This window comes from Ruditapes philippinarum, unplaced genomic scaffold (genome assembly GCF_026571515.1).
Source record: "Ruditapes philippinarum isolate M1 unplaced genomic scaffold, ASM2657151v2 ctg2177_1_1_1_1, whole genome shotgun sequence".
In the NCBI taxonomy this organism is placed as follows: Eukaryota; Metazoa; Mollusca; class Bivalvia; order Venerida; family Veneridae; genus Ruditapes; species Ruditapes philippinarum.
The window spans coordinates 261,239-275,238 of NW_026852871.1; the positions used below are offsets into that span (position 1 = coordinate 261,239).

Below are 14,000 nucleotides of genomic sequence, written 5' to 3' on the forward strand. Positions count from 1 at the left end.
AAAATGTTTCATGCCAAATATCTAAGCTCTAGCTCTTTGGTTTTTTTAAGATAATAAGTTTTTTCTTTTGGTTGCCATTGCAACCAGAGTTCTGCATGGAATTTCTTTGAACAATTTTTAAAGGTGGTCACCAAAGGTACGGTACATTCCTGTGAAGTTTGGATAAAATTGACTTAGCGGTTTCTGAGGAGATGTCGTTTAAAGTAAAAGGTTACGGACGCCGGACGGATGCACGCCGGACGAAAAGCGATCACAAAAGCTCACCATGTCACTTTGTGACAGGTAAGCTAATAAAAACAATATAATACTAGCGTAATAGCTGTGCAGGACTTAAACATCATTTGCCCTTTACAATCATTGTGTAAATTTACACATAATTTAAATGCATTAATGTAAAAAAGTAACTTTACTGTTCAAATTACTTTAATTTACTTAATATAAATCTTATACACGTTTGTGATAAATAGAATACTTTTATTACTAAATTAATCAACACAGAGGTTCGTATTATATTATTCTATCCCATTTGTTCCTTAAATTTATTATGGAAAATATACTCGGTATCCATTCTACAACCTTTATATTGCATGTAACTTAAGAATTTAATTCAGTCATCGAATTTAGCACTGGCCCGGTGGCCCATGGCCAGTGAAAATTTTAAGAAAATGTAGTTAAATACATTGTAGAATAAATTCAAAACTAGAATTCGGGCCAGTAAATTCAAAACCTTAAATTCAATGACTGTTAATTTAAACACCACCATAAAACGTGATCAAAATCAAGATATAATATGACAAAGTACCTATGTAGGAACATCTGAATGTTGAATGGTGTCCTGGAGATGTGACATGAGCATGGGATCACGTGCCTGGAACCAGCGATCATGTACGGCATGATGGTAGATGTGACACAGTATGGCACGTGTTCGCAATCTATCGGTACTGTCCTTGGTATAGATGTACTTACATCACTTGTCCATATCTGCTTAAGAACAATCACCCATCTGTAACAGCTAGGGAGCAAGTGTTGAAATATAACATAACTATTCGTATAACAAACCTTACGTAATGCGAATCGTTATCATAGATTTAGCTTCCATTTTTATTTTTCATTTCAAAATAACCATTCAAAATCTTTACAAGTTTAACAATTTTTTCTAACTGTTGTCATGAACTCTTACCATCAACTTGGCTACCATACATTAGTTATAAAGATTTTTGACAGTTATATGGCCCTTTATAATACTGCAGGTTTGTAACGTTGCTTTTCATTGGATAATCGTGACGTGTATATAGGTTTATATACACGGCTGCTGTCGATATATGAAGATCCCTTACTTTTTCTAAACAAAATGATGCTTGGTGTATTATAAATTCGTTATAAAGATTCCTGACATTTTATATGGCCCTATATAAACGGCTGTTTGCAATAAAACCCTCGTCTAGCGGCTCGGGTTATATTACGAACAGCCGTTGAAATAGGGCCATATAACCTGTCAACATCTTTATAAGTAATAATATAAACGGTTGTTTGAAAATATAACCCTAGCAGCTAGACGAGGGATATATTGCAAACAAGCATTAGTATATGGCCATATAACCTATCAAGAAGCTTTATAACAAATCTATAATACAGAAAACTTTCTCTTTTTTTTTTGGAAAAAGTGTGATTTCTTTATAAACTGACAGCTGAGTATATAAAACTATATAAACGTCAAAATTATCCAATGAAAAACGATGTTACAAATGTGCAGTATGATAAACTTATATCTACTGCTGTCTTATTTAATCAATACATTTCAATAACAAGAATGCAAATATGTATATGGTAAATAAATTAAATTAAACCGCATTTATTCTAGATATTGTAAAACATATCAGGATCTGATGTGTAAAGTAATAAAGCAAGTCAGAAATACTCATTTTCAAGGAAAAAGTTGGAAATTCATTTTTAGTACTGTAGCATGTTTATAACCAACCATGAACCATTTACCATGGACAAAGATAGCAAAGTTATACATTTAATCCTGACCAAACACGAGACTTAGCTTACCTTGTAATATGTACTTTCTACCTTCCTCAGGTAGACCCGGCAAATCTCTTCAGACGTAGCTCTTCCCTCGAGGTACGCCAATAAATCATCTATAATACCACACACCTTCCCATCATCTCGTAACCTGTGAGAGAAATTATTTTACTGTAACATTTGTGTTTATTCAATTAAATAACGAAGAAATAAAACTGGAATGGATATATCTGTACCCCATTCTTGAACTGAAGGAGATCTTGGTAAGGTTGAAACATAGAAAATGATTAATTTTGTTAACTTATACAGCAAAACCTTTGGTTTAAACATATTTATTGAAGCTCTATTGTGAAACAAGTTCTTCCACCGTATATTAATCACTTTTGAGTTCACTTCCTGGTACAAATCAGTATTGGTGTTGTATGAAGAAACATGATCGTGACCAAATTAGGGCTCGAACCCATGATCTCTGGGTTGAGAGGCAGACACCCTAACCACTAGGTCACTGTTCCCCTTACGTTACCTTTGCAGAGCAACACCCTATAGGAGATAAATATTTTGGTTGCTGTCGAGAGGTGTTGCTTCTACAGAGATTAATTTTTTATGTGAATGTTACATTTGGGATGTCATAATAAGAGGTATCTGCTCAGCCGAAGTTATACTGTATTCAACAAGCATCAGTTGTATGTACCACTTAGCCGAAGTTATACTGTATCAAACATTACCTTTCAACATATTCAGTATTATGAGCATCACATGCCTGTAACATCTTCACAAACTCTTCATGTAATCTCTCAACAACTTTCAAAATACATCCCTTAATACGGAATGGTGCAGCCTAAAGCATGAACGAAATAGTTGTTAAATTGTATAAATCTATATCTTATAAAATATTTAAAAAAAATTATCAATTATAGTTAAATCATATTGGTTCCATTATTATATGGTTGATTCCCGAAAAAAGTTGTAACATAGAATATATATGTCTCTGTTATTAATGTACGTAAACAGAATGAAGTGTTATTTTGCTATTTTAAGTAGGGTTTGATCTGTTTAGCAATGATTTTGTGCATGCGCCATTCGCTTTTACGGAGATAAATTGGAATTACACTTTTTTAAAATTCAAACAATTTTTGCATCAGATATATAGCTTTATACACTTTAAACTGAAGAAAAATCAACAAGAAAAACGGTACTAATGTGCAAAATTCTATGGCTTTTCTCCCTTCTATAGTATGAGAAATTAACAGGCTCCTCCTCTGCCAAATTAAAAAAAGATCTTTAAAAACATGCACTTTTACCCAAAATCCAATTCACAATAAGTAAATTACTTACTTTTTAAGAAAAAATACCATGTTATGTTCCCAAAATTTAAGGCAAGGGGCCCTTTCACTATCTGTACAAAAAAATGTCCTACATTCTCTCAAATTCTAAATAAAGTTTTACCACTTAAATCAAATTTTAAGAACAAGAAATAACAAACAAGACTACTACATGTGGTGTTAACGCTTGTCTGTAAAAGAAAAAGGGGGCATATAAATATTGACCCCTTGCCAATCAACTGCACCTTGTCATGATCAGCAAGTATTCCAAGTTTCATGTTGATACCTTTAAAAATGTTTAAATAATAGGCATCCGCGCAGTCTGATCAGGATCCATGCTATTCGCTTACCAACCCTATTACAAGTAGAGAAACTGATAGCGAACAGCATGGCTCCTGATCAGACTGCACGGATGCACAGGCTGGTCTGGATCCATGCTGGTCGCAAACGTACTATGTTGGTTTTGTCATGACGCGGCTCAATTTTGTTTTGTTTGGTTTTACGGCACACCAATATTGTTTGTATCAAATGGCGTCACAACAGGAAATATGATTTGGGCTAACCTTGGGTGTTACAAACTTTAAGCAACACCTGGGTCCAAGGTTATGATCAAAGAAATTATCGAAGCTCCAACTCAGATCTCAGTTATTTGATTGGTCAGAAACTGCCACAGATTGTACACTGGCCAATGAAAATCCTGAGATTTGAGAAGAACTCAGAATAAGTTTTATAATCATGAGGCCAGGATTCAAAATAACTTTACCTGCTAGAGCTAAGAGATGCACAGACTCCAATAATTCAAACCCATTTAGTTGCCTCTTGAGATTAGGTAGGCAGGGTTAAATGTTGGTTGCAATGATGATGCCTCAACCCGTAAAGGCAACAAATGAGCCAAATGGGAAACCCGGTGGTTAATGTCGTGAATGATCACGATCATCTCATTTTGTTATTATTTGATTTTGTTCCGTTGTATTCTATAGTAGTTTAGAATATACTAGTAACTTTCATCTAAAATAATTTTTGATGGTATATATTGCTAGTATTTTGTCATTGACCCCCGTCTGCTTTTCTTGCATTTTTCCGGTAGCATAGCTCAAAATCATTAAAATACATGCAAAATAAATATGCTAACCGTACATATTTAAATATATTTTAGGTTTGCCTTTATTGTAATTTTCTCGTAGTATAATTTAAATTTCATAACTTAATTTATCTCCCTATGTGTTCAAATATTTTTATACAATTAATTTGAATTAAATAAGAAAATATTAATTTACGTAAAGGCTGGGAAAAACATAAATTCACTATTGCGAAACCATGACCTGGATGGGTAGGGGTTAAGTGCTATGAAATATGCAAAATTGGGGCTAGTACTAGGGACCAAAATAGGAATATTTTTCGTTCAGGTTTTACTCAAGATGCATTTACATGCATTAACTTTGACCAAAAGCAGCCCCTACACACCGAGTAGAACCATGGACACAGTATCAGAAATGTAGATAAATCGCTCGAGATCGTGGCGGGAATCAAATTAACCGAGATTAGAGGGATTCTTTTTCCTCCAAAAAGTAACCTTAACTACCCAGTCATGGGAGTACTGAGTCCATGTGGATTGTTTCCCTTTCATATTTTACATAAATATATATATAATAATAAACAACAGAAACGAAACTTGATGTTGATGTTATTTATTAATTACTTTCATTAAATTCCAAATTTAAATACCCAAACAAATGATCATAAATACCATGAATTTCAAATAGCACTAAATGAAAAGAGACCAGGGCAGACTGTTTTCTTCTTACATAACCCAAAATTTCACATTGAAACAAACTTAACATGAATTTTATCTTGGCAGAAGCTTTAAAGGGACACACCTTCAGATGAGCAAAAACTTAAAAGTGTGTACATCAAACTTGAGTAAAATATAGTTCATCATTTATAGTTTTATATTTAGAAAACATAAATATTCACATTATAAATGACGTTTTTAATGGTTCATGCATATTGTTTGTTTTTCTTCTTACCTGTTAGTAAAAAGGGTTAACTTATTTCTGTATGTTTTGAGAAGCAACAAGAATTTTTTGTGAATAGTAAGTGCCTACAGCAATGTTTAAATTTCTTTATTTGTTTAAAAGTTTCACTAAATATTAAACCACATATATGGGGGCTAGCTGCTTTCAGAAGTATTTATATACACGTAAAACAAGGCTAGCTGCTTTAAGAAGTATTTCAATACGCCTTAATTGAAGCTAGCTGCTTTAAGAATTTTTTTAATACACCTAAATCAAGGCTAGCTGCTTTTAGAAGTATTTCAATACACCTTAATAGTGGCTTCAGCTTCAAAAAGAATTTCAACACACTTAAATCAGTGCTAGCTGCCTAAAGGTGTTGATATATCTAAAATGAGGCTACCTGGTTTAACCCATTGCTTCATGAGCATTTTGTGAAAAATGGCTGTTTTCATTGAAAAGTCTCCCGTTACAAGTTCAAATTGCTATAATACTATAAAAACTGCTTCAACACTAATCAAACTTGGCACAAATGTTGACTGGACCATTGCCCTTGCAACAACATGCTCAGGCTTAAATTTTCTGTTACCATGGCAACGAGGGGACATCTCAAAATTGCCAAAAATCACTATTTTGCGTTGATTTTTTCCATCAAAATTGATTTCAAAGTGCTGCAACTTCTCAATGGATTGAGATAGAGTCAAATGCTTTTCAGCGTTGGTTACACGTTACCTTATGATCAATCTGGGGTCATTTACAGCCTCTAACAAGTCCAAAATTTTCTTGGCGATGAGGGGGACTCCGCCCCCCTTCAAACCCCCCCTAACAGAAGGGGGCACATCCCCCTTCTGGCAACCCCCTGATGTATCTTTTGGTTGGGGGGCCGCGCCGAAAAAGAGGTCACTTTTTAACAACATTTCTCAAACAAAAACAAGTGTTTGGGGCCTAAATAAGGCATTTTTTCATCATTTGAGACAACAAAAGGGGGGGTGAAAAAGGCGTTAAAAGGCGTGTATATGAAGTAATGGGTTAACAGAAAATGATGAAAATACTTGAAATTACCCTTAATCGCGTTTTTTTCATGTTTAAACATGGTCTGTCATATAAATTTGAAGAAAAATTGTTGTTTTGTAGATTTTTTTATTTTTTTCATTAACCCATTGCTTCATGAGCATTTTGTGAAAAATGACTGTTTTCATTGAAAAGTCTCCCGTTACAAGTTCAAATTGCTATAATACTATAAAAACTGCTTCAACACTAATCAAACTTGGCACAAATGTTGACTGGACCATTGCCTTTGCAACAACATGCTCAGGCTTAAATTTTCTGTTACCATGGCAACGAGGGGACATCTCAAAATTGCCAAAAATCACTATTTTGCGTTGATTTTTTCCATCAAAATTGATTTCAAAGTGCTGCAACTTCTCAATGGATTGAGATAGAGTCAAATGCTTTTCAGCGTTGGTTACACGTTACCTTATGATCAATCTGGGGTCATTTACAGCCTCTAACAAGTCCAAAATTTTCTTGGCGATGAGGGGGACTCCGCCCCCCTTCAAACGCCCCCAAACAGAAGGGGGCACATCCCCCTTCTGGCAACCCCCTGATGTATCTTTTGGTTGGGGGGCCGCGCCGAAAAAGAGGTCACTTTTTTAACAACATTTCTCAAACAAAAACAAGTGTTTGGGGCCTAAATAAGGCATTTTTTCATCATTTGAGACAACAAAAGGGGGGGGGGGGGGGGTGAAAAAGGCGTTAAAAGGCGTGTATATGAAGTAATGGGTTAAGAAGTATAGTAATATACTTTACTCCAGACTAGCTACTTAAAGAAGTATTTTAACACACCTAAATCTAGCTGCCTTAAGATGTTGATATACATAAATCAAGGCTAGATGCTTTAAGAAGTATTTCAATATACCTAAATCTATATAAAATTTCAGTATGTAAGAAAAGGAAACAGTCCGCCCCTAATGTCAAGAGTATAACAGAAATTTCCATTGGAAACAATCTAAAATATTGGATGAAAATTTATATAAACTCTCAGTTACAAGATTAGTCATGATGAAATTTATTATACACGAGAAAAAACATGAACATTGAAACAAGAATTTTAAACAAAAACTACAAGACTGGCTCAATCTGACAATTTTCGTCTGTAAACTGCATCCATTTATCAATACATTATCATAATTTATTTGGCTTGGTATTAAATAAATACTCCAAAACTCAAATTCATTGACTTTTAAACATGTACATCTAGTTATCTCAGAAAACATTTCGTCTGCTATAAATATCAGTTTTCAAAATAAGCGCACAAAAAGAAAAAACGTCGGACAAATGTTAATCCAATCAAATTATTCAACTATTTCAAAATTTAACAAAAGGCCAATATTTCGTTATAAATTTCACTATGTATATAAGACTTTATTATTTGATATTCCCAATGAAGCACTGTAGCTCGGATATGATGTCACAAACTGTAAACAGTAATACTGTCAACAACTCGCAGTAGTACAATACGGGTAGCGATATATCTTAGTTGTAGTTTAGTACGCTCTTTGTTGTTGTTGATTTCTTTGAGGTCTTCTATCTGAAAGAATAAAAAATATATACATGTACATTTTCTTGTTTGTAAACAATTTTGTTATGTTTTAAGCTGTACAAACACTGTTGAAATGATATATGGCCATTTCACAGCTATAATTGTGGAGAAAAAACCTTCCTTAGACATATTTACAGTATGCAATATTTTACCACAACACATTCAATGATTTAAGATCTTTTTCCATTCTAACACATCTGCATGATGTAAACAAAACAAAATATTGATGGATGGACTTTTGAATTTTCCAATCTGCTAAAATTAAAGTTTACAATTTGAACAAATATTCTGAGACAAAATGATTTTGTTGGATGAATTAGACAAAGCAAACCTTAAATTCAGGATACAAGAAAAAAACATTGCATGCAAATTGTAATTTACAAAACAGACTTATCAAAACACTTTCTTTTTTCACAAGCTATAACTTCCCCATATCATTAAAAAACTAAAAAATATTTCTGCCTTATTTCGACCACAGATATTTCTTTAAAAATCTAACACTGGATTATAATAAACTATGAAATTATTTTGTACTACCAATAACCAATCATTTAGTATATTGTTAATAATAAGTTATTAGTAAGATGATAATAAAAAGTATAAATCGTTAATGGTGGGTATGTCAACATATGCATGCAAGCAATACAACATCTCAGTAACAGTTTCATAAATAATTCCATAGATTTCCTTGTGCTAAATGAAAATTTTAGTTCCTTGAAAGTTTGAAAAATGTTCATCATTTATTTAATAAGTATCTAAAACCCTTACCAAGATTAAACATGGAAAATAGAAAACAGCCATGTTTTAAATATAGAATATTTTATACTTAAAATTAACCAACATTATAATGTCCAGCCTGAAAAATATCTTTCTGTTCCAGACGTAGTTTTTAACATGATGTGAATAAAAAAAACAACATTTTTCCCCATAAACATCAATTTAATTCAAAGAAATGATCACTAAAACTTTAAAAAAAAAACTTCGGAATACTTTCCTAGGGAACAACTTATGTAGTTGAGGGTAATGAAATTCAATTATATTTTGTTCATCTAACTTATATAAACTAGTCTCAATCTAATAAGCATTTGTTTACAACAACAAAATCTCTAAGTATTCCCACTCAAATTATAAAATTTTATTCTGAATTCATTTAATTTTGTGGTTTTGTCACAAAGAACATTTTCGTGGGTTCTTAAATTTGTTGACTGATATAATTTTTCCGAAAGGTAAAATGTAAATAATGTGATGCAAAGCAATCTAACAAGCAGACAAGACGAAATTTCTTTGAATATTTAATTTGTTGCCTCGACCGTGATGCAAAATAATCTAACAGCAGACAAGATGAAATTTCTTTGGATATTAAATTTGTTGATTGACCTATCCACGAAAACCACAGAAATTAGTTCGGCACTTCCCAACAAAAAATAATGATTTTGCAGTAACTGATCTAATATACGTTTTTGCAAACTACGTGTTGAATGAGCTCTTGCAACATCTACACTTTATTCAAGCACGTACATATTCACTTCAGAACTTATTTTGCATTTTAGACAAACCTGTAAAGTAGTTATGGAACAAGTGTTTCTATATTTTACAATAAAACTAAATTTTATTAATAAAGTAATGACCCTAACCCACGGAAACTGAACATGATGACCCCTTTGCACTAAGTAAGGACTTATCTGCACATATCTGCAATTTGACCAGGCTTTACCATGTTGGGGCATGGAATAATATTTTCAGAGGCACTTTAAGTCTTTCTGCAGTACATGCAGCTTCTAAATCCAATGTGCTGGCAATATTTTTCTACTCGTCCTGCATAAAGTTCTCTTAAATTCTACTCATAATTACAAGTGGCCACGTGAAAAATGGAATTTTCGATCTCCAATTTTCGTAAATTGATACTGAAACGCCTTACAATTCAAAATGGACTGCTCCAAAATCAAAGCAGGGCAAATCCAATACTAAAAATTCAGGGGGTTATGGCTCTCCCAAATTGGACCGACTCGTAGTGTCAGTTATCCTAATAATCTGATCACTTTCATTTTTACTACATTCACTTTTGACCATGACTACATTCACATTTGACCATGACAACTACTATCTTATAACTGTTTTTACAAAACAACAGATGGGAAGTCACTACGATATCAAATAATTATAATAGTTCCATAATGGGGTAGGTTAAAAATATATTTTAATAACACCTACTCCATCCTTGTTGCTGATGATTGTAATCTCGATTTTCTAAAATTGAAAAATTACACATTTTTTGTAAAGTTTTAAAAACAATTAAAATATTTCAAATTTATGACAAAAAAGACTTAAGAAAAGGCAAATGCTCATTCCAATTTATGACAAAATGAAAATTTGAAAACAAAGCCAAGCTTTCTTTTCCATCCATTCCATTGAAAATGAGTAATTATCATACTTAGTTGCTAGCAAAATACATGCATGAGTAATGTATGTTTTTATAATCTATGTTAGAATATAAAACCAACATTCAATCAAACTTGAGCAAAATTACAATATCATGCCTCAAAACTGTTCAATTCTAATGACCATTTACAAGTAATTCTATTAATAGAAGATCTAGGTATTTACAATCTAAAATGATACAAACAAAATATAAGAATTTACATTCTTCATTCAAAAACAAGGCATGGATATTGGACGAATTTTTTTGACGAACATTTTCTAGACTTATCTAATGGAATTGATTTACAGGGTTGTAAAATATTAAGATTATTCCATGCAAATAACTCTGTTGAAACACTAAGATGTTGGTCTTTTTAAACGCAACACCAACACAGTAATAGGTCATATGGCGACTTTTCAGCTTTACTGGTGGAGGAAGACCTCAGGCGCCCTTCTGTACATTATTACAGGCATGAACGAGCATCTGTGTAATACCACTGAAGTTCCATAAGCTAGCTAAATGTTTCACTTTTATCTTGTCAACTTTAATCCTATCAACATTAATCCTTATTTCATATACTTTAGTTAACATCTTAGCATTATTAGACTACCAACATTTACACAGCACTATTCATAACAATAAGTGTTGGTTTTTTTTGGTCATATAATATACATGTACAACCTCCGCAAAACAACTCTTGGTGAAGCAATCACCTCTAAACAACAACAGTATCAATCTTTCCCAAAAATACACTTCGCAATGAATTTTAGTTTTCTAAAGAAACACTTTTCAGTCACAACAAAAATGTTTGCCTAGCAAAGGGTGTTGCTTTACAGAGAAGAACCGTAAACAATATACTTTCACACATAAATAGGAAACACACTGTAGCTAGTTACTCAATAAAAGCAATGCATTTAATGACCCCCCTCCCCCAAAAAAACCTTGAACAAATGTGTACACTTACTGCCAGTCTGGTTTTGATTCTTATATTTATTCCAATTTTGTTGGTTCTGTTGATAGCCGCCACCAGATTGCTCTCGGTTCTGTTGATCTGTAACAATAAAGGCAATATGATAAGTGGTAATTAGTCTCAATACAAGTGACTATGAAACTATGTGACAGCTATTTTGAAATCCCTTGAGGAATGCAGGGAGAACTGCGCATTAAAGAATTTTTTGTTTGTTTGTTTGTTTCATTCTTACCGCCTTTTTCCAAGCGCGTATTTCATTATTATAGGGCGGGGATAATTCCATAACCAAATGTTCCGAAGAGTATACTACCTTATTAGCCTACCTTCCAGCGCGCTAAACTCCATAACATCTCCGGGTATCCGAACCCACGCCAGAAAGGTAACTGGATTAGAAGTCATCAACTCTAACCCCTCGACCACGGAGGCGGTATTAAAGAATTTGCTCACATCTTGCTGCCCAGACATTTACCAATCTAATAACCTAGTGCTGCGTTTCATAGGAAGTCATTAGTCTGAAAATCAGTCTTAAGACAAAAACCGAGATAATTTTCTGTTTCAAAGAAACATCTTAACTTATGACTCTTACTTCAGTAGGACTCTCTTATTGATTGAATTGCAATACAAATGAGCAATAACTCACTGCAAATAAAAGGGCCTCTCATTGTATTTCTTAACTTTTCTCAGTAAAAAATATTTTAATCATAGTCTGATGATAAAAACATTTATCGAAATGGTCATAAATTAGTCCTAAAATTGGTTTCAAGTCCTAGGACTTAGATTACACGTTAAGAATTATGAAATGCAGCCTGTAAGTTGTATTTTTTGTTGTTATTGTTCACTAATTATAGTGATCTTCAGCGTGTTTTGTAGTACAAACATAGACTTACATCTTGTTAGGTCTCAGAACTGGACCAATTGATCATTCTCCAGATTATTTAGATAATATAATCTTGTAACTGTTATATTGACTTTTTTTAAAATTTTACATCAGCACAGATTCATTAAGGTGCATGTTGAAACACTAAAACCACAATTAACTCTCTCTAAAATATCATCTCAACTTATCTGAATAGTTATGTATTTCTGTTAATCAAAGTATGGCATACTTTTTTAACATCTTACAACTATAAAACCTGTCATTGTCAAGACAACTTTTTTGTTGTCTGGAATCAAATGATAAAATAACATTGCTGTGAATCAAGAATCAAGTTTTTAATGCATTTTGGTCATAAGAAAAAGCTTGGATGATAGTCAGACAGGAACTTTGTTTCTCCTTTAAGGAGTCATTAAATAAATTTTAATTTTGAAATTAAAATTTCGGTTTTTTTAAGATACAAATGTACATTTCATTTCCTCATATTTACAAACTGTAAAACTACCACCATTACATTACTGCATTAGAAAGTACATGTATAGGGAGGAGACTTTTTCACCCCTGGAAACCATGAAATTTTCAAACATACACTTGTTTATATAATATATCATTAAAATTACACCCGTAACCCAAGTCTATTATAAACACAGGGTCAGACCAACCTGGGCAACATTTCATAACATTAACTTAAACATTCAATGACATAACAATTGTAAACAATGCAGTAAACAAGTTGAATTAAATACAACAACTCTGCTATTAACAAACATCCATAGAATACAAGTTTTTTCTCCATGAGTATTGGTTTCAACAGTAAACTTTAACCAAGAACCTTAAAAATAATTCTTCAAAAGTTTGGAAAATAAGGTAAAAAATAATTAACAAAGACAGAATGCTTCTTATGAAATGCTCCATTTTTCAGTGAAATGTCTTATAAGTTTTCCATGATAAAAAAGCACCACTTTTTTAACACTGGCCTTTAATTTGAGGCGAGTCATTTAATGCAACGTTTACTCAAAGAGAGGTTACAGCTTAGTTTGAACTTATCCATTACTTTAAAGGTCTCAAAGCCACTTTCCAGCTTCATTAAAGGATCAAGGAACACATAAGGTGCTCCTTTACAATTCCAGCACGAGCCAGCAACCAATGAGAACCCCTGAGCTTCCATGAGCTGGCTGGATAGCTTCCTGACAAAAAATTCAAAGTCTGGATTTGAACCCGCAGAGAAGACTGTTAAGTAATTTAAAGTCAGGGCTGGCAAAATCTGGTTTTAATTTAATTGTTCGTTTTTATCGGAATCATTTCTTAACATGTCCGTAAGTTATTAAAGTGAATTCTCAAAAATTTCCACATGTCCGTACAGGCTCTGGGAAAACTTGAGCAATGCGGACAATTTGATTGTGCCGCCCCTGAAAGTCATGTGACCTGAAATTAAACACTCTACAGGTTCAGAAGAAAGAGCTTTCATAACGAAACATTCTGTCGATATTAAGCAAACTATCACCTTCTCCAGTCACCACAATTTTATTAGCCCTTTCACTGGTAAATAAAACAATCGATAATTATATTAAAGAGATGAGTATTAGTTTTAAAGTCTCACCATCCAGTGTTAGTCATGCTGAAGGTGTTGCTGCTATATACATGTATAGAGCACAAAAAATATATCAAATTAAAAATATTCCAACTCAAGAATCCTTATCAACCAACCATCTATTGTGTAACAGATTTCTAATGAAAATTGCTCTCAAAAGAAAGATTGTTATTATAATGAAGATG

At 32.9% G+C, this 14,000-nt stretch overlaps 1 long non-coding RNA gene and 2 pseudogenes across 1 annotated transcript in view; 1 reads left to right on the forward strand and 2 right to left on the reverse strand.

Moving 5' to 3' along the window:
• LOC132727136 (eukaryotic translation initiation factor 3 subunit C-like) overlaps positions 1–2,865 on the reverse strand; it is a 29,578-nt pseudogene extending 26,713 nt beyond the window's left edge.
• Positions 1–14,000, forward strand: part of LOC132727144 (uncharacterized) — a 66,295-nt gene that overhangs the window by 38,389 nt on the left and 13,906 nt on the right. The window lies entirely within an intron of this gene.
• Positions 7,160–14,000, reverse strand: part of LOC132727078 (eukaryotic translation initiation factor 3 subunit C-like) — a 36,647-nt pseudogene continuing 29,806 nt past the window's right edge.